This window comes from Rhipicephalus microplus, chromosome 10, assembly GCF_043290135.1.
Source record: "Rhipicephalus microplus isolate Deutch F79 chromosome 10, USDA_Rmic, whole genome shotgun sequence".
NCBI classification, from domain to species: Eukaryota; Metazoa; Arthropoda; class Arachnida; order Ixodida; family Ixodidae; genus Rhipicephalus; species Rhipicephalus microplus.
The window spans coordinates 95,542,326-95,561,930 of NC_134709.1; the positions used below are offsets into that span (position 1 = coordinate 95,542,326).

The 19,605-nt window shown below is 48.5% G+C and overlaps 1 protein-coding gene across 1 annotated transcript in view; it reads right to left on the bottom strand.

Moving 5' to 3' along the window:
* LOC119181597 (rho GTPase-activating protein 45-like) overlaps positions 1-19,605 on the bottom strand; it is a 255,502-nt gene that overhangs the window by 181,259 nt on the left and 54,638 nt on the right. The gene's annotated exons all lie outside the window — the stretch shown is intronic.

Genomic DNA, 19,605 nt, shown 5'->3' on the forward strand with positions numbered 1-19,605 from the left:
GTTGTTTAGGGGCCCCTTATAAAACCAGCGCGGAACATAAGCCACCGCGACAAGAAAACTATGGGACAAGCTGGCCTGCCACCATGTTTAGTTGTCACTTTCGTATGTGTTTTCCCACCAGTTTTTATTCGTTTTGAGAACGTACTCTATTCTCAACTCCATGAAATGCTCCTTGTGCTTGTAACACTAGTCGAAATAAACACAGATGGCTACGCTTAGCAGAGTTAACGCACCGATTTCGCTAGGCGACATGCTTAAGTTTCTTGATTTTGGCGTCGGATCGCATTGCTTCGTCGACGGCGAAAGGGCGCTGGCCGCGGACCGCCTCATTCTCATAGGCATGAAGGACTTCACTGGTGAAACATCGGAAGGTTGCGCTGTGCGTGAAAACATCTATAGCCTCTTCGGCGAGCAGCATCAGATTTGGTTAAAGTTGAAGAACATGTCCAGTGAGCCTGAAGTTGAAGAATGCATCTGTGTAGCGCGCGTCTCCGAAAGCTAGAATCACCTGTGCGCTGCATTGTTACAGGAAAAACCTTAAGTTTTCGAGGTAACAACGCACTGCGGCTCGTGCATGCCGATTGCGTGTATCCCATCGGGCACCATTGTCCCGACAAGAGCTGAATACGCCTGCCATTCACTTTATTACAGAACGGAGCTATGCGTGGGTCAGTGTATCTTGAGGTAAGGCAAATCGTGGTTTCGATTGTAATAGGAGCGCTCCTCTCTTTTCGTTTGCCATTTCATGTGCCGATACCTTACTTATTATGTTTTTAATAGGTTAGGTACTATGCTTCCGAGAACTCGCTCGTTCGTGTTGACTGTACTTGATATTCGAAGCAGATATATGCACGCACACTACGCGTGCTACACGTCTACGCGAACGTACGTACATGGTGGTTGAATCCCACCCCATACCCCCAAAATGTCAGTTGTACGACCCTGGTAGAAGCATTGGTAAATATGAGGAACTTGTAGCTGATCAAAGTAAATTATTTTCAATCAACCTCGTTGGGTTTGCAGCAATGAGCAACAGGTTGATCAATGGAATGGCGATAAATGCATCGCTCGGAGAAAAGCCTGGTCCAACAAAAATGGCGCTGCACTGTGTCGGCAAAGAACCAAGCGATGCGCCCATGCATGAGTCGAACGCTCCAAAAGCTGGAACAATCGCTTTTTGCAGTTTTTCTTAAATTTCTTGCGAGCTGATGAACCTAAACTATCAGCGCACCGCGTTTAAGAGAACCTAGCACCGTCTGTAGATATCGCAGAGCAAACGCAGGCATAAAAACAGTTTGTCCATAATAACTATATTTCAGGTTTCACTACTACAGTTCACGTGGAAGAAATCTATACGTCAGTGACAGGGGCGTAACGAGAAATTTTTTCAGAGACGTACACTCACCTTTTATGTATATTCGCGCGTGCGTTTGTTGAAAATTCAGGTGCCCTTTTGTAAATACTAAAATAGGACGACGACGTTGACAGAGAGACGGACGCGCGTTTCGCCTGTGTGGCATCGTGTATCTCCTTCTATAACGTATCGAGTGCTTCAAGGACACCGTGAAGTCACCACGCTTGTGCACTTGCGTATGCACACATACGAAGTACAACATTTTCTGGAGGTATTATTCCAGCAGCTTAATTTGAGAACGGTTAGCACTAAGATTTCCGCAGAAAACAAGCAAACGTGAATAAATACCTTACACACATAACGCAACAAATTTCCTGAAGTGCTTGCTTATAAGAACTACACCCTTTGATAATATCAAATATTGACAAGAATGCACACACGCGAAATAATAATGTACTCAACGGCGAGAATTGGGTAATCACAGGCCAATTTATTAGAACAAACCACCATAGCGCCCGTCTAATGTCTTCATGCCGCAAACCAGCCAAGCCAGCTGTGCGCACGCATCTTATCTGTACCCTCTTCCCTTGCCCACGCTCTTATCCGAGATATCGTTGAGGTTTACCCTTGCCCAAACCATTTCACCCCTGCACACAAAGAATACTGCACTCGCTGCACAGTGCCCGTTTGCGAAAAGAGCGCGCTTTTTAGCCACAGCGAAGTAACAACTGAGACACTTGTTCGTGTGAATCGGTACCCGTGAGTATGTCTCATGTGTCATTTCTGCGGCGGAAACACGGAGTACGTTTCGATCTTCCTGCCTTTCTTCGCTTGAAGTTTTTATTTATTGCTACCGCATTCATTGCTCCGCCTTTGAGGCAAAGCTGTGAGTATTCTTGTACACCACGCATGACATATTAGGTCCATTCGATTCACCTTGCGCTTCCAAAACTAGATCACGATGGTGGCGTCTGGGTGTTGTATTTGTACAGGTGACGTACCAGCAAGTGCAGCAGCGACGAGACGTGGAAACGAATACGACAGCGCAGTGTCGCGCAAGCCCTATGCTAGGGTTGTGGAGGCTGTTATGACCGTCGTCAGTAGGCGCCATGCTGTCGCTGAGAAGCGTAGCCGGGCAGCGTTCCCACCCCTGGAACCCCAGTTCTCTCGGAACCAGCGTCCAGAGCTGACGGGGGAGCGGCGCTCTTTTAAACCTCAAACAAGTAGCCGACTGACCGGCTGCATATGCCCGCCAGGTATTGTCCCTGCTAGTCGGAGGATGAGACGTCGTGTCGCCACGACGCCGTAAGCCGTTCCAGAGAGGATAACAAAGACAGCCTCTTCTTTGGAAGAAACCGCGGCCACCACCGCAAATTGCCCTGCTAATTGAGCGAACAGATTGGCGGACCGTTTCATGTATGCTGTCAGAAGCTTGGGACCCCTCGAGCAGTGGCACACACACGACGAGGAAGAGCCCTGCTGGCGCCACCTTGCAGTGCAGTGATCACGACTCAATATTGGACGTTCACGTGGGCCGTGCATGCTCGTACCCCTCGCCTGTTGTGTGTGTGTGTGTGATTGGTGTTCCACTCAAGGAGGAGGAGCCCGACAGGGCTTAAAACGACGCCGCAGAGTGCTGGACGTGGCTCTGAACCATGTAACGGTTCAACCACCACGCTCGTGGTTTGTGCAACTCCTAACCTTTCTATGCTGTAAATAAGTGTAAATAGTGCCATAAACCTGTTTGTGTTTTTCGTATCCCCATCTTGTGAGCGTTCGTTTCCTCAACCCGAAGCTACACCACGCTACCAGAAGAGACCGGGTAGACCCCGGTCCGCAACAACTGGTTGGCAGCGGTGGGATACGACTCGGCGCTGAGAGCCGCAACAAGGCTGCGATTCGTAAAAGACGGCGCCGCTTACGTTCCTCTGCATGTGTCTACCGGAAAATGTTCACTGCCGTACTTTTTGCACGTCGCTAAGACAGACACGAATGCAATCGACTGTGCCGTCTGCTGCAGATGCAGCCATCTTGTGGTGCACGGACTCGGCACTAGCTCACGAGCAGGTGCAGAGAAATCGTGAACTAGCCTTGCACGGCAGCTGCACTTTTACGAAACAAATACTGCGGTGCCACTGCTGCCATGTTGAACTCTTGAAACGAATACCAAAGTGCAGCAACTCCGCGAACGGGTCCACGAAGTTCAGGTGAAACGAATGGACTCATTCTTTTCGAAAAGCGTCAACGCCTTACGCGATCACAACGGTAATTAGACGCAGGCTGCCGTGCTATTCGCGCAGTAACACTAACGAGTTTAAGCCCCGCCTCCGTATCATTAACTACCCTTCTCAGATGAGCTGCCCCCAAGCACAGCAAGGAAGCGTAGTAGCTTTAAAATCAGTTTGAACAAACATATCTACCCACGCCTACATCTGAGAACAACCAGTTAAACCTTCAATGATGTCAGCTGGTTCTCAGCTTCATTCCAAATACTATGATCGTCATAAAGAACTGGACTCAAAACCGAGACGTCAGGGTCACTGGCAAGCTCATACCATCGTAAGCAATAAAAACAGGCCAAACTTTGCTTTTCTAAGACGTCTTGACAAAACCCCTATGTTTGGTCGAACCTAGGAGGTTTAAAAAGAATAGCCGGAGTGAAAATTATGCTCCGAGAGTGAAGCCATGCCCCTTGAAAAAGCAGGATGATTTTATTAGAGTACCATGCACCCTAAATCGTTAAACACGTTTTCTAAACGCGGATTGGAAGGGGCCTGATAAAACAACGTTATAGGCCTGAGAAAACCGAACTTTTTTTTTTCAACGCCCGATAAATTCCAAAATGCGAACTAGAAAACAAATGTTCCTAAACGTGCATTTTTATGTTATTGGTGTCCTTAAAGGAGCACTGACATCAAATTTCAAGATTGATATGTGCCCATCATTCGATCGCTTGGTATGCATAGGTCTTCTTGATCAAATTTGAATGGCGTCCGTCCCGTGGAAGTTATTTTATTTCGGTGCCAAACAGCGTAGAAAAGCTAGGGAGAAAAAACGAAAAACAGGCTGCCCTGCGACATCGACACTAGTGCTACGTGTTCGGTGTGATACATTCCACAGATACCATCCTGAGTGACGATACACTAGTAAAGATGACGTCAAAGATCTCTGAGTGTGTTTGGAGCCGACACCCAGCCATGCTCTCAGTGGCTCTCCTTGCTATGTTGAAGCGTGCGTGCGAGTCATCGTGTCGCATCGACTGATTTGCGTTGTGCTCCACTGCATGAGTACGATCACTCAGAGCGACAATACGTGCCAGAATGTCGGGGAACCGCTACGTAATAACCTGCACGTCGAGGCGCGGAAAAAGCGGAAAGTGCGTGGCGTTTCATGCCTTTCCAAGCGACGAACCTCAACGCAGCCAGTGAGTTGACTTCGTACGTGCCATTGGACCGAGGGACGGGACGCTTGTGAAGAACAGCCGCATTTGCTGCCATCACTTTGCGGCGAGCTGCTACAGGATAAATCCTGTGCTGGCGAACTAGTTAGGTTTCACTGGCAGTACGAGGCCCCTTCTCTAGGCCTGCTTTATTCCTACCGTGTGCCCTGCAGCAGCTGAAAGCAGCCATCCACTCGCCAAACGTCCGCGACATGAGGTGCGTAGTTGGTGTTCCTGAGCTCTGAGAGTGCGGCCGGGACTGATAAATACCTTGCATTTAACGCAGAGCTTGTCAAGCAAGGATTGCGAGCCTTCCACTTCATCAGACGCCTGTGATGTCAATGTGGTGAAGCCTGCAGCAGGTGTATATAATGCGCTATCGGAGTGGACGATCGGAGTAGTCGGCTATTCACTTGTAAATATGACAGTTCACATGTTTAGAGTTAGCTCATATCCCTGCCGTTGTCGTAAAAGATTTTTTCACTCGTGATGAGCTGATTCCAATTGGCACTACTACACATTCACTGTCGATCGCGAAGTAGCCTCAATCGGGATCGAATTTTCGGTATTCATATAAAAGGAATGGTCACAGCTCCAGTGCGTTTTGTCGCGAAGTCTGAAACGCTCAAATAACATGCGAGCTGCACAGCCTCGTTGGTTTAATCAACAGTGCAAATAGATTCCAGTATATTTTGATTAAACTACTACACCAAGTAGTTTCGAGCATACTTTACGGGAGTTGCAGATGATCGGCTGACATGGCGTACTTTTTACCCTGATTCACAAAGGCAAAAGTAATATATATAGAACAAAGATTAATGCAAATCAGTATGCTTATCAGGTCAACCTCTTACATGTTTTGCACTTACTCAGTGATATTACATGTTTTGCACCTATGCAGTGACCCATAACATGTGCACCATCAATTCTTGGACTATATACCAGCAACCAAATTTGTTAACACTCCAAAATGTGATCTGGATTAATGCTTGATCATAGTTCAGACGTGCCCCGTTTCAGAAATATCATGCACCTTTCAGCTAGCTGCATTTAGGCTGCTGTGGTACTTTATAGATTGTACCAAAGCACATTGCTCTAACTCAGCATGACACTGCTGAACTTTTGTTAAGTGGCCTTGGCACGTGAGTGATCATTCATCTCTTGAAAGGTATCAACACATGTAGTGATGTCAATATGACTAAATCAATGAAACAATATTTTTTATATTTTGTTTTATAGGGCAAAGAAGCTTGGAGACGCAGTGCTTCATTCCCGTGGCACAAATGCATGGTGCAAGGCAGGCATCCGACAAAGTGGGCACAAGAAATTCAGCAACACAATTTGGGTTCGGGGAGATTTGATGATTCAACATTGTTTATTTGCAGGAAAAAAATACAGAATGTCCCTGCGGGAGGCAAAGCCTAGAGGCAAAAAGCCTGACGAGGTTCGCCCCCTAATAACTAAAACAGTCTACATCAGCGACACGTTTACACATCAGTAACACACACCTGCACACATCGGTTACATATTTACACGCATTTACATGTTTAATTGATAGAAAATACTGGCATGTCATAATATATTTCTTTTTATATTCAAAATGATCAAACATTCGGAACATGCTTTCTCAGCCTATATATATACAAAGAAAAAAATCACAGCATATCCACGGAGTGACTGATGATGAATGGGTCGAAGCGTCCGTACATCCATCTATCCGTCCGTCCGTCCTTGCGTCCGTGCATCCGTACATTCGTCCTTCCATATGTGCGTGCGTCCGTCCGTCTGTTTATCAATGCTTCCGTCCGTCGATATGCCTGTCTGTGTCTGTCTGCCTGTACGTCCGTCAATCAGTCTGTCTGTCCACCCGATCGTGCGTGCGTCTGTCCGTCCATCCATTCGTGTGGCCATCCGTCCGTGCATGCGTCCATGCACCCGATCGCGTTCGAGAATGCAGACGGCGCGCGGGTAACACTGATGAGACGCGAGCCAAGGAAGCCGAGTGCAAGCGTCTTAAACGCACCCACCGCTCTGCTTCATCCATGCCCTACCAACGATCCGCCACCTACGGCGACTATCCAGGAGACTGAGCAGAAGGAGGCACTCCTTTCGCACACACCCTGGCACAACCCACGTAGCGACCGATCGGAGAGTAGCGGTACAGCGCCATCAAGAATATCCTCATTCAACTGCAGTTCGTATGTACTTCTATGAGGCAGCGCCGTCTATTATACTGTTCGAGAGACACTGCTTTCCTATTTTTCTCGTCATCTCTTTTTCTCTCGGTTTTTCGTCTCTAGTTCTCTTGTTTACGCGTGAAGCACGACAGGCTTAGACTAAGAGGACCTTTGCCCCTAAAACAAAAGCACACGTTTTAAAACTCGCTTCGTTCCACATAATATGCATTCAGAATACACTCAATGCTGAGAACAAAAGAACTGTTGAAACCAATCCCGTTTTGATATCACGGTTAACAGTAAGGAAAATAAACAAAAACAAAGCGTACAAGTACTTTCGCGTGTAAATGACTATGGATATACAATGACGTCAGTAAAGATAAGAGTAATTTAAGATGAGATTTAAATGGTTTACCTTTCAGCATAAAGTCTCCATTCTATTGATTGATTGATATGTGGGGTTTAATGTCCCAAAACCACAATATGAGTATGAGAGACGCCGATGTGAAGGGCTCCGGAAATTTTGACCACCTGAGGTTCTTTAACGTGCACTCAAATCTGTCCACACGGGCCTACAGTATTTCCGCCTCCATCGAAAATGCAGCCGCCGCTGCCGGGATTCGATCCCGGCAGCCGCCGACCTGCGGGTGAGCAGCCGAGCACCTTAGCCACTAGACCACCGTGGTGGGGAAAAGTCTATATTCGATTCATGAAGGTTAGGCCATTGAATAACTTTGTTATCAGTGTCGTGCTTCCCGTAATCCTTGCGTGTTTTCTTGGTTTTGCGGGAAATTTTTCAGACGCCATATTTCGTTGATATAGTGCGTGGATAGGAATCCTGCAGTTTTTGTTTATGAATATGTTGCATTAGCTTCAAATCATATACTTCTCTAACAGGCAGAATATCGTGTTTGAGGAAAAGCGGTCGAGTGTCTAGGGTCTTAGGATGACCTTTATATTTTTCTGTGACACGAAGCACACGCTTCTGTAAAATATTTATTCTATCATAGTTGGCCTCAGTTGTTGTGCCCCACTGCCAACATTCCATAGAAAAGCCTGGAATAAAACAAGCTGTAATACAGCATTTTAAACAACCATGAGGGGAGGAGGAAAGCGATGTTACTCAAGCACTCTACCGAACGAGCTAGGTCTCTTAAGAGACAATTTACGTGAGGCGTCCATGAGAGGTGCTCGAGAAACCAAACTCCGGAATCTTTTTGTGTACTTACTTGTTCTAGCCGCTGATAGCTGAACGAAATGACTGTATTGTCATTGAATAATTCCCTTGTTAATAGGTCTGAACAAAGTAAATTTGGTTTTTGTGTGTTTAATTTCAGTTTGTTTTTTTTGTTAAACAACTCGAGAGCTTCTACAAGTATAGATTTCTTGAAGCTTCTACTTCCTGAATGGTTGAGCATGTGAAGCTTCTACTTCCTGAATGGTTGAGCATGTGAAAAATATACTTGTGTCGTCAGCGAACGTTTCAATTTCGGGTGTGTGCTGAACCTCTGTAATAACATTTATATATAAAAGAAAAAAAGAACGGGGTTTAAAATAAAGATGCGGAACTCCTTTCTTTATGTTTAAATGTTCTGACTTTTCACTGTCTATGCCAACAAGTTAATATCTGCGTGATAAGTTACTTTTAAATAAGTCGCAAACTACTCCACGAATTTCACAGCGGCGTAGAGACGACGACGAAGTGTCTCTTCATAGAACGCTTCTGCTTTCGGTTCCGAGCATTGTTATCAAGTTTTTCGCTTTTTACGGGAGACGCTGCTCCCTGCCCCAAGGCGACGGACGCGGAGTCATCCACTGGTCCGCCCAGCCAGAGGTCTGCTATGGCGAGCTCCTCGGTAAATCAGCGCGCCTGGCCCAGAACCAGTGAGGCCAACGGTGATAGTCACTGCATCATGGCTGTGGACGTGGAGCCTTCTGCGGCTCTGTCCGACCGAAGACCACCTTTGGCAAGCTCGTCGCGGAAACGAAGCACCTGTTCGAGCACCAGCGAGGACACGGAACTGTACTCGGCCACTGGCGACGACTCGTCGGATGACGACTTCGAGACCGTGAGAAGCAGGAAAGCCAAAAGAAGAAGTATCAAGTCGTCTTCACCAGCAGGGACATTAACGTCTCAGTCAAAAGGAGAATGCTGGCCGCACACCATCCTCTTCATGCCCGAGGACTCCACCATCAGCCTTCGAGCAGTAAACAGGCAAGCTCTCTCTATGTACTTTGAGGGGGTAGCACCAAACGACATTAAGGATATCCGGGTGAACACGCGGAAGAATATTCTAGCTGTGGACACAATGACTGCCAGCGCCATAGACAAGCTTCGCAGAGTATCAGATTTGGGAGGCATCAAAGTTCGACCGGTTATTCCAATGGACGGTGCCTGCACGGCGGGAGTAATCTACGACATTGATTTGGCCATAGCAAATTCGGACCTCCCAACTCTCATAAAACCAGCGAACGAAGGAGTTCTCATCGCGAATGTACTTCGCCTCGGAAACACCCGATGTGTAAAGATAATGTTCAAAGGAGATTCCATTCCGTCGCATGTCAAAGTGGGACACTTCCGACATCCTGTTCGACCATTTGTCCCTAAACCACTCCAGTGCCATAACTGCATGAAAATTGGTCACATCAAGAGTGTATGTACAAACACCACAGTATGCCCCCGATGCGCTGAGCCGCACACTGCAGACGCATGTCGGGCAACAAGTCTGAAGTGCAGAAACTGTGATGGTCCGCATGATGCTGCATCCAAGGAATGCCCTCGGATTAAGAAGGAAATCGCCATTATCAAACAAATGGTTAGGGACAATTCAACCCACAGAGAGGCTGCTGAAAGGGTACGGCGGCGACGTAGTCGCCGACGGAGGCGTGTAGGACAGAGTGTTGCGCATAACCCATTTCCTCCGAGCACGAGAGAAGTAGTAAGCACGAAGCGAAATGAAGTGGAGAAGCTCACAGCTGCGGATGAGTGGCCTACGCTTCCGCGTACGCAGCCGGCAAAGGAGCCTCCTGCGAGGCCTCGCCGCCCTACACCTTCCACCGAGTCTACTTCCGTTGAGGATGTGTCAAGGGTCGATCGACAGATCATCCCGATGTTACGATCCCTCGTCGCTGTCATGGCAGACATACTAAGAAGCCTGGGAACTCCAACCGCTCGAAGCGGGTTACAGGTGTTGGACGCGCTGAGCCCAGTCCTCGCCTCCCTCGCGTAGAGTCATGGCAGGAGATCAACAATCGTTCCGCAAAGACGTCAGAGAAGCATCAGTCATCCAGTGGAACGCAAGAGGACTTAGATCACGGATTTCCGATTTTCGTCAGTACGTGTTTTCTAACCGTTTCCCAATCATCGTAATATGTGAACCGAAATTATCAAACCCGATCAGGCTATCCGGCTACGAATCAATCCCGTCCAAAACCCGAAACGAAAGCAGCAAGGTCATTGTGTATATTCGTCGGGAGCTTACCTACATCATTCAACCTGTGTCGCCTCATGATGAGAACCAATATATTTGCCTGACTGTGAAGCAGAAAACCCTCACCTTCACATTAATAGGTGTCTACTTATCTCCCTCAGCCCGTTTTGATTGCCAAAGACTGGATGACATTCTTTCGAGCGTCCCGGATCCGTGGATAATTATAGGGGACTTCAACGCCCACCACCCAATCTGGGGAAGTTCAAAAGTCAATACCACGGGCCGGAGGCTGGCTTCATTTATATCGACTCATGAACTGTCTCTACTTAATGATGGGAGCCCCACATTTCTGCGAGGATTAACGTACAGCAGCTGTTTGGACTTGACGTTCGTGTCACGTCGCTTCGCCACAAGCGTTAAGTGGTTTTTAGACATCGAGACACATGGTAGCGATCACATCCCCAGTTATCTCACCATCGAAGGCTTTGCTAGCGACCACCCGCCGAAAACCGTACGGAGGATCGATCTTTCAGCATTCACAACCAACATTGAACACGCTTGTGAAAAAGGCTTAACCTCTGGCATTGAGCAAGCGATCAAACAAGCAGCGCAGAGTGCGATGCGCACGCTGGCATATTCTTCAAGGCCCTCAGAAACGGACATGGAGTTAGAGCGACTCCGTGCGATTCGTCGGCGTGCGGAGCGTAGATATCGACGCACAAAATCCATTCAAGATCTACGGATGGCCAGGCGCATGCAAAAGAAGATCCAGCGTCGTATAGACAAACTGGAGTTTCAACGATGGGCGAAATTTTGCGCGAGTCTAGACCCTCGCAAACCGCTTTCTCAAATATGGCGAACCGTGCGAGGCCTACGCATATTTCCCCAACAACGTTTTCCGTTTAAAGCCTTGGCCCTTTTCCAAAATAGAAGGGATATCGAGGTAGCGGAAGACTTTTGTAGGAAGATTGCGGGCCCGCCAAATTGCACAGAAGCCCTTACTGCTGATTACACGCCACATTCACTGGACCCGCACCTGGACCTGCCTTTTTCAATGGAAGAACTGAATATGGCTCTTGCTTCATGCAATCGATCGTCATCGCCTGGGCCGGATGGCATATCATACCGCCTATTATGCAATCTCGGGGATCGAGCACGAAGTGCTTTGCTGGAAGTATTCAATGAGTCTTGGAGAGATGGAACGGTCCCCAGAGAGTGGAAAACAAGCCGGTTGGTTGCACTTCTCAAACCTGGAAAATCGCCTCTAGAGCTGACATCATACCACCCAATAGCGCTGGCTAGTTGCGTAGGGAAGCTGATGGAGCGAATGATCCTTGCCAGACTCGAGTGGTTCCTAGAACGCCATAGAATATATCCAGACGCCATGGCCGGTTTTCGTCGTCTTCGGAGCTCCATTGACAATGTCATTGACCTGGTGACCTACGTACAACACCAGAAAATGAGCAGACGGTTGTCTGTCGCACTATTTTTAGATGTCAAAGGAGCATATGACAATGTTTCTCATGAAGCCATACTTGACGCCCTCGAGTCAGTTGGTTTGGGTGGGCGAGTGTACCGTTGGATCCAATGCTACCTACATATGAGATCATTGTTTATGCAAACTGATGATGGGCCGACTTCTGAACATTATACACACCGTGGTGTTCCTCAAGGTGGTGTATTGAGCCCCACACTGTTCAACCTGGTTCTGATCGGTCTCGTTGAACACATACCAGATTCCGTGCAGATATCTCTCTATGCAGATGATATTTGTGCCTGGACATCAGGTGTAACACGTCCTCAGGTACGTGCGAGACTCCAGAAAGCAGCGAATTCAATATCGGCGTACCTTAGAGAACAAGGCCTCGAGATTTCTCCTGAGAAATCGGCGCTGGTCGCGTTCACGCGGAAGGCAATGACGTCATTTCCCATCGCCATCGATGGACACAGTGTCTGCTACGCCAGGACCCACAGGTTTTTGGGGGTCACGATTGATCGAAATCTCTGCTGGAGTCCCCATGTGGCCACTCTAAAGAAGCGCCTAACGGCCATCGCACAACTTTTCAAGTTCCTCGGAGGCAAAACGTGGGGCACATCAGTGCACGCGATGTTGCATTTGTACAAAACGCTGTTTCTGGGGTACCTGCGGTATAGCTTGCCGGTTCTGACGAACGCTTGCAAAAGCAGTATACGCACAATAGAAAACGCCCAGGGCCAGGCACTCAGAGTTTGTCTTGGATTACCACGCTGTACATCAACAGCGGAAACCATCGCAATCGCCAAAGATCATCCGGCCACAGTGCACATTACTTTGGAGGTGCTTAGAGCTCATATTAGACACCTTGCTCGCGCCCCTGCCCACCACCTAGCTTCACTTCCAGAAGATCGACCGAGTGCCTCCTTCTGTAAGAGAGTATTGACTTTCCGCGAGTGCCTTCCAACAGTCTACACGCCTCCGGAACGGATACTAACACCTCCTTGGTGCTTGGACCGACCAAAACTGCGCTTGACAGTGCCGGGGATTCGCAAGAAGGCGGAGCTCCCGGCGCCAGCTTTAAAGCAGATGATTCTACTCATGCTACACGAAGAATACAAAGACCATGTCAAACTTTACACGGATGGCTCGACAACTGTTGGAGGATCTGCAGGAGCTGTGATCTTCCCAGCAAGAGCCGAAACCATCCAGTTCAGAACGTCACACAAGACGACATCGACAGCCGTGGAGCTCGCGGCACTCCGCAGCGCACTCCGCAGGATTGACCAAGAGACACCACAAAAATGGAGCATTTTTACTGATTCGAAACCAGCTCTCCAATGTCTACACAATGCTCTACGTCGTGGACCTCAAGACCAATTGGCGCTCGAAATACGACAACTGTACCATCACCTAATAGACGAAGGACATGACATATCTTTTCAGTGGTTACCAGGCCATTGCGGCATCATCGGTAACGAACATGCCGACAATGCAGCTAAGAATGCTCACGAAAATGGAGTGATGGAACCTATTCCACTATCAAGAAGCGACGCAGCAGCAAAGATTAATACGCTTGCGCAGGATGTCGCAAGGTCTATACGGAATACGCCCGGTTTTCACCACACCCGTCTTCACCGTCTGGATCCATGCCTACGACTTACTATTCCATCTGGCCTACCCCGATCCGAGACGACCCTTCTCTGCCGTATGTGGCTTGGGGTGTCTTTCACGAACGCTTTTGCCTGCCGCATCGGAATGAGAGACAGCGCTACATGCGACCATTGCGACAATGACGAAACAATTGAACATATTTTATGTCAGTGCCCCCAGTACAGCTCTCAGCGACAGTCCCTCTCAGCAGTGTTTGCTCGCCTCGACGACCAGCCATTTTCTGAGCAGTCAATCTTGGAATGTCGGAAAGATCGAGCTTCACGCCAGAAAGCAACGAAGGCGCTGATGAAGTTTCTGCGAGCGACCCGCCTCGTTGAACGATTGTGACACTACTGTGTGCGAGTGTGTGTGTGTGTGTTTGTGCTTCTCTTCCTCCCTTTCCCCTTTTTTTTTTCCCTTACCCCTTCCCCAGTGCAGGGTAGCAAACCGGATATGTTTTCTGGTTAACCTCCCTGCCTTTCCGCATTAAATTTTCTCTCTCTCTCTCTCTCTCTCTCACAGCGGCGTACTTTCAGAAGTAAATTTTCATGATCAACAGAATCGAATGCTTTGCATCAATCAAGAAAGACACCTGACATGTACATTTTAGCTTCAATGTTTTAAATTATGCGACTTTTTACGCTGATTAGTGCCTCCTTCGTGGTCCTATTTTTGCAAAAACCGTATTGATGCGGTGATAAGATAATACATTTCTCAAGATATTTGGTGAAGCGTGTATTAATAGATTTCACTTGTATTGATATATACGTCACCCATGATAAAAATTGATTTTTTTAATTTCATTAAAACAGCGCACGACTTGTTGCAAATGACTGAGAAAATGCCATTTATATCTGGTTGGGGGTCTGTATACCCCGGAAATTAAAAAAATAATTTATTTCTATTGTTAGGCGCACTAAGTCACTGTTACTCACTGACAGATCATCAAGCATTCGATGTCAATGTTACTCACAGAGAGATCATCAAGCGTTCGAAAAAAAAAATAGCGCTGCTGGAGGTATATCGCCAACCCTCCACCGCTTTCTGTGTGATTCAGGCACGCTACATTATAATATGCAAACACGAGAGAAATACCGATATTACACAGTCATGTCTCTGTAAACAATATTGCATCGATGTCCGCGTGAAGAGTATACTTATAAATACAGCAAACGCTTCGTGTTCGTTCCTAATACTTCTTATATTTTGATCCCGTACGGTAAAAGGAGGCTTCATGTAATATTGGAACTATTGCGTGTATAGAGTCGACCTTGCGAACTCAGAAAAAAAGTCACATCGGGGAAATTCGTTTTCCTTCACCATCCTTTACCTAATGAGATCTAAATAAACAGCGCTTGTTATTCGTATTACATCAGAAGTTTTACTGCGCGCAAGAATCTTCTCTCCATTCTGATGAAGTCACGGATATTCGAATGTATATCTTGCTTTTGTCGAGAACAGGGATCGCTATACTGAAGGCTGAAGCCTTAAATGCGTCATCAAATGCGAACACTGACCAAAATCATGACGTTACAGATCAGTAAAATCTGCGACGTCATTGTCAAGTAACGTGACGTAAGGTCACATGATGGTGTAATGACCTGACGTCATTGTGACGTCATTTGGCAATGTCAGAAGACGAGGTGTTCACATGACATCGTAGCTTGGTCAACGATGCACAAATCACGGAAGCAGTGCAAAACCAGGCGAGCTGCCTTCGATCATGGAGACAATGCAAAACCAGGTGAGCTGCCTTTGATCACAAAGGTTATGCAGAATCACGTTAGGTCCAGAAAGCTTTCGAATGGTGCCGGGTCAGCATCAATACGTCGGCGGAGAAGATAAGAATATTGCTCTCGTAGTCCAGCCAGCTTAGCGGAATGCATAACGGACCAAGTGACATTTACATTGAAGCTCTTAGACGCCCGTTCAGCGTAGGTTGTTACGTTTGGCCCGGCGATTCGTCTGGGCAGACGCCATTGTGCGTAGGCCGGTCTGCTAGGGAGGCTTTGAAGCCCTTCAGCGCCCAGTCTGAAAGACGCTGTCCAGTAGAGGTTTCCGGTAGTGATCGGGTCTCAACGAAAGTTTCGCGAGACAAACCTTCTGTTGAACGGGCTCGAACAGCGTGGGACGGCGCCACTATGGCTAATATCATTAGGTCAACCTCTCGATTTAGCTATTGTCATTTACGCGAGGACATCGCAAAGTACCGTCATTCCGGAAGCGTGGGAAGACGTCGACGAAGCCGTTCTCAGGGATCGAGCGTTTGGACTGCCATGTTCGAGAGAGTTCTAAAAGCCTGTAGCTGAAGGCAGCCATGGACCGCGGCTGACGTTCGTGTCAGCAGCCATCTCCCCGGAGCAGCTCAACTTTCCCTCTCTGGACTCTACCTCCTCGCCCTGCGGTGCCTTTAAGGCGGGGGCCGGGTGCGTCATAGTGTGGTGCGCTCGTGCTACCATGAGACCATGTTGCCTAGCCGAGTGGTGCAATATCTGCACCCTTTCTGGTGGGTGGATCATTGAGACTTCATCCTCTGATTTGTGGCGAGAGTGCTCACCGCCTTCTTCGGACCTCCGTCTAAGAAGACGGCGGGCTATAAAAGCTGAATCATGAGCTGAATCATCAACTGAATCTCTGTTGTACATAATGCGGGATCTTCTGAATTCCTGCACAGTTCCCATCTTTCAACTATCATGTGAATAAACCTTCGTTCTTTCTCTCTTACGAACGCGTCTCCTCACTGGCGAAGATCGGCTATGCGGACGGCGGCGTGGAGCCAGCTACCGAGAAGAAAACCGCCGTCCCTGCTATCAACCTCGAGCTCTCTACAACTGGTGGCAGCGGTGGGATGCCATCATCTACTTCCTACCCTTCACAAGGTGCAGTAAGCGATAGACATGAGAAATAACAATAATAAAAAACACCCAGGATTGAATCTGACTTTCACCAGGGCCCTCAGCGTGGCAGCCGAATATTCTACCACGCAGCCACGCTTTAATACTGATTCGCAATGAAATTCTACACAGCTGTAACGTCGAGCAAGCAACTGCGTTAAAATATGTAATATAGCGTGACGGAAGACTAACCTAATAATCAGTCGTATAACAAGGCTAATTGCGCAACGAGTGAATGGTTTCATGCTTCCCACCCAATGCAAAGCGGTCAGCCACAATTCTTTAACTTCATCAGCCACATGGAGCATGAACAAAGTGAACATAATGCCTTGCAGATGTGTAACAGCGAGGCACTTCGCTATTCGCAGGAAGTAGAATGATGGCGTAGTGGGTGTTGCCCTAGCTCACAAAAATCATGACTCACGTCATAGTCGAGAACTATATAACGGAAAGCGAAAACTCTAAACGTAATTGCCCTTGCCGGAACGCGACGCTGCACTCAGAATTCGCACTAGACAGTACCGCTATCGTTGGTGAGTCTTTAGAGTGGCCTGTCGTCAACGTCACCGACAGAGCGAACGAGGACGAAAGAGAGACTGCCCCAAACAGTTCTCCCCCATGAAAGCCAGTAGTCGGTCGGTCAGTCGGTCCGTCCGTGCAGCCGCCTACGACATTTAGCTCTCCTAGACCTTTCGGTAATGATATCGATGCCAAACTTGGTATGGCATGACATGACTGTATGGAGAACATATTCGACTAGTTTTAACATTAAAATCATGACATGTATGTCAATATTAACAATTCATGGTCCTGCAGCTCTTGCGGTTGTTTCATTCACATGCCATGTTGCAGAAGTGGTATGGTATGATATGATTGCCTGGCGAACACAAGCGACAGACCCTAACATGAAGATCATGACATACGTGTCAAGTAACAACATGATACATGCCACGCTCATGATGCGCTTGTGGCCGTTTCGCTAGCGTCACATTTACCAAATTTGGTATTACGGTACGCGAATGGATGACGAAGGTATGTGACTGATGCAAACATGATAATCATGAGATGCGTGTCATGTAACAACATGGCTACATGCCACGCTCATGATGTGCTGGTGGCCGTTTCACAAGCTTCGAATTTGGTATTACCGGACGCTAACGGACGACATAGGTAAATGACACATCCAAACATGATAATCACGACATGCGTGTCATGTAACAACATGACCACATGCCACACTCATGATGCGCTCGTGGCCGTTTCGCTAGCTTCACATATGTAAAATCTGGTTGTCACGCGCTAACCCTAAATCGCACACCACACACCGCTACGTCTTGCCACTCCACTCCAACCAGCCCGACTCCCCCTTCCCCACACACGCCACCCCCACCACTCCAGTACTAATGATGATGATGACGCCGTCACGTAGTGCCCTCTCTCGGCCAAGTCCCGATGATGATGACGCCGTCACGTAACGCCCTCTCCCGGCCACCCTCACAGGTCTCCCCCCCCCTCAAAATGTGAAGCCACCACTACACATCGCCTGCAGCGTCATGGTACAGTGTCAGCTGATCTGCGTGTCTCACACCGTGGCGACGACCCGTTTTGGGTTCCACTAGAACAAAGTCATTCTGTCCTACACGTCTCACTGCCCGAAAGGGACCGGAACGCCTGGGTGCAAGCTTCGAGGAGAAGCCCTTGGTGGCATCGCTGAGGGAGTTGCTTTCGAGCAGAACAAGATCACCCTCCTGTATTGTCCGTGGCCGCCTGTGCTGGTCGTAGCGAGTCTTCTGAGCGCGCCACATGTGGTTTTGGTGTGTCCTGGAGAAGTCAAGCACCTCCTGCACACACTTGGAGACCTCAGTAGCAAATGCACGGTATGCTGTCGCAGGAGGCTCCGCGTCGTCTTTGGCCTCAGCCTGTGTCCATGGGGTTCTCAGCTCCCGGCCATAACAGAGGAAGGCAGGCGTGTAGCCCGTGACAACGCTTTCATCCGTGCGCATGGCCAGGGCGATTTCAGGGATGTGCTGGTCCCAGTCTTTGTGGTTGGAACAATAAGCCCTAAGGCACTGCTTGATAATGCCATTGTGGCGCTCCACCATTTGCCCGGCAGGGCGGTACGGAACAGTGTGTCGGTCTTGTATGCCCCAATGCTCAAGGAGGCCCTTCCACAACCTGCTTACAAACGGCTTTCCATTATCACATGAAATGGAGACAGGTGTGCCATGTCTGCAAAAAACCTGGATCATGCAGGCCACCACACTCCTGCTGTTTGCTGCCCGCAACGGAAAAAGTTCAATGAACTTGGTGAACTTGTCAATCACCACGAGAAGGTACTTGTGGCGTCGAGGCGTCATAGGCAAGGGCCCAATTATGTCCACGCTGAGCTGTTCCATAGGGGCAGTGGCCCATTGACTGCTCATCAGCCCTTCTGGCTTCTGCCGGTGGGCTTTGGTGCGCTGACAAACCTGGCAGCATCGCACATACTTGGATATGTCCGAGCGCATACCCAGCCACACGAAATTCTGAGAAACGCGTTTGAGGGTCTTAAAAAAGCCGGAGTGGCCGCTAATCGGGTGGTCATGGGACAGTCGCAGGACCAAGTTGCAGAGATGGTTTGGTAGCCAAGGTACTTTCCTGTTCCCTCGGTGCTGTACAAGCAACCCACTCTCTTCCATCTCGGTCGTCTCCGCCAGGTCTTTGATCAAAGGTTGATCACTGTCAGTGGGCGGAAGCTTCCCTCCCTTCATCACAGTTCGTAGTTTTGACAGTATGGGGTCCTGCTCTTGTTCCTGGGCGAGGAGCCCTGCATCATTCAAGACAGTAGTGTCGTCCACTTGAGATGCTACAGCAGCTGCCTCAAAGCTGATTTGTGGGCTGGGCTCTGGAACAGCCATAGGGAACAGCGTCTCGTGTGGACTCGGGCTTGAAACTTCCTGGTGCTGAAGGGGAGCTCTGCTCAAGGCGTCGGCTGGCACATTTGCAAGGCCCCGCCTGTGCTTGATTCTGCAGTTGAAACCTTGCAGCCGCAAAACCCAACGCTCTACACGTGGTGAGGCCTGGTCTGTGGTGAACATCCAGGATAGTGAGGAGTGATCACAGTGTACCTCAAACTCGGTGAACTCAAGGTATGGTCGGAACTTGTCCACTGCCCACACCACAGCCAGACACTCCCATTCTTGC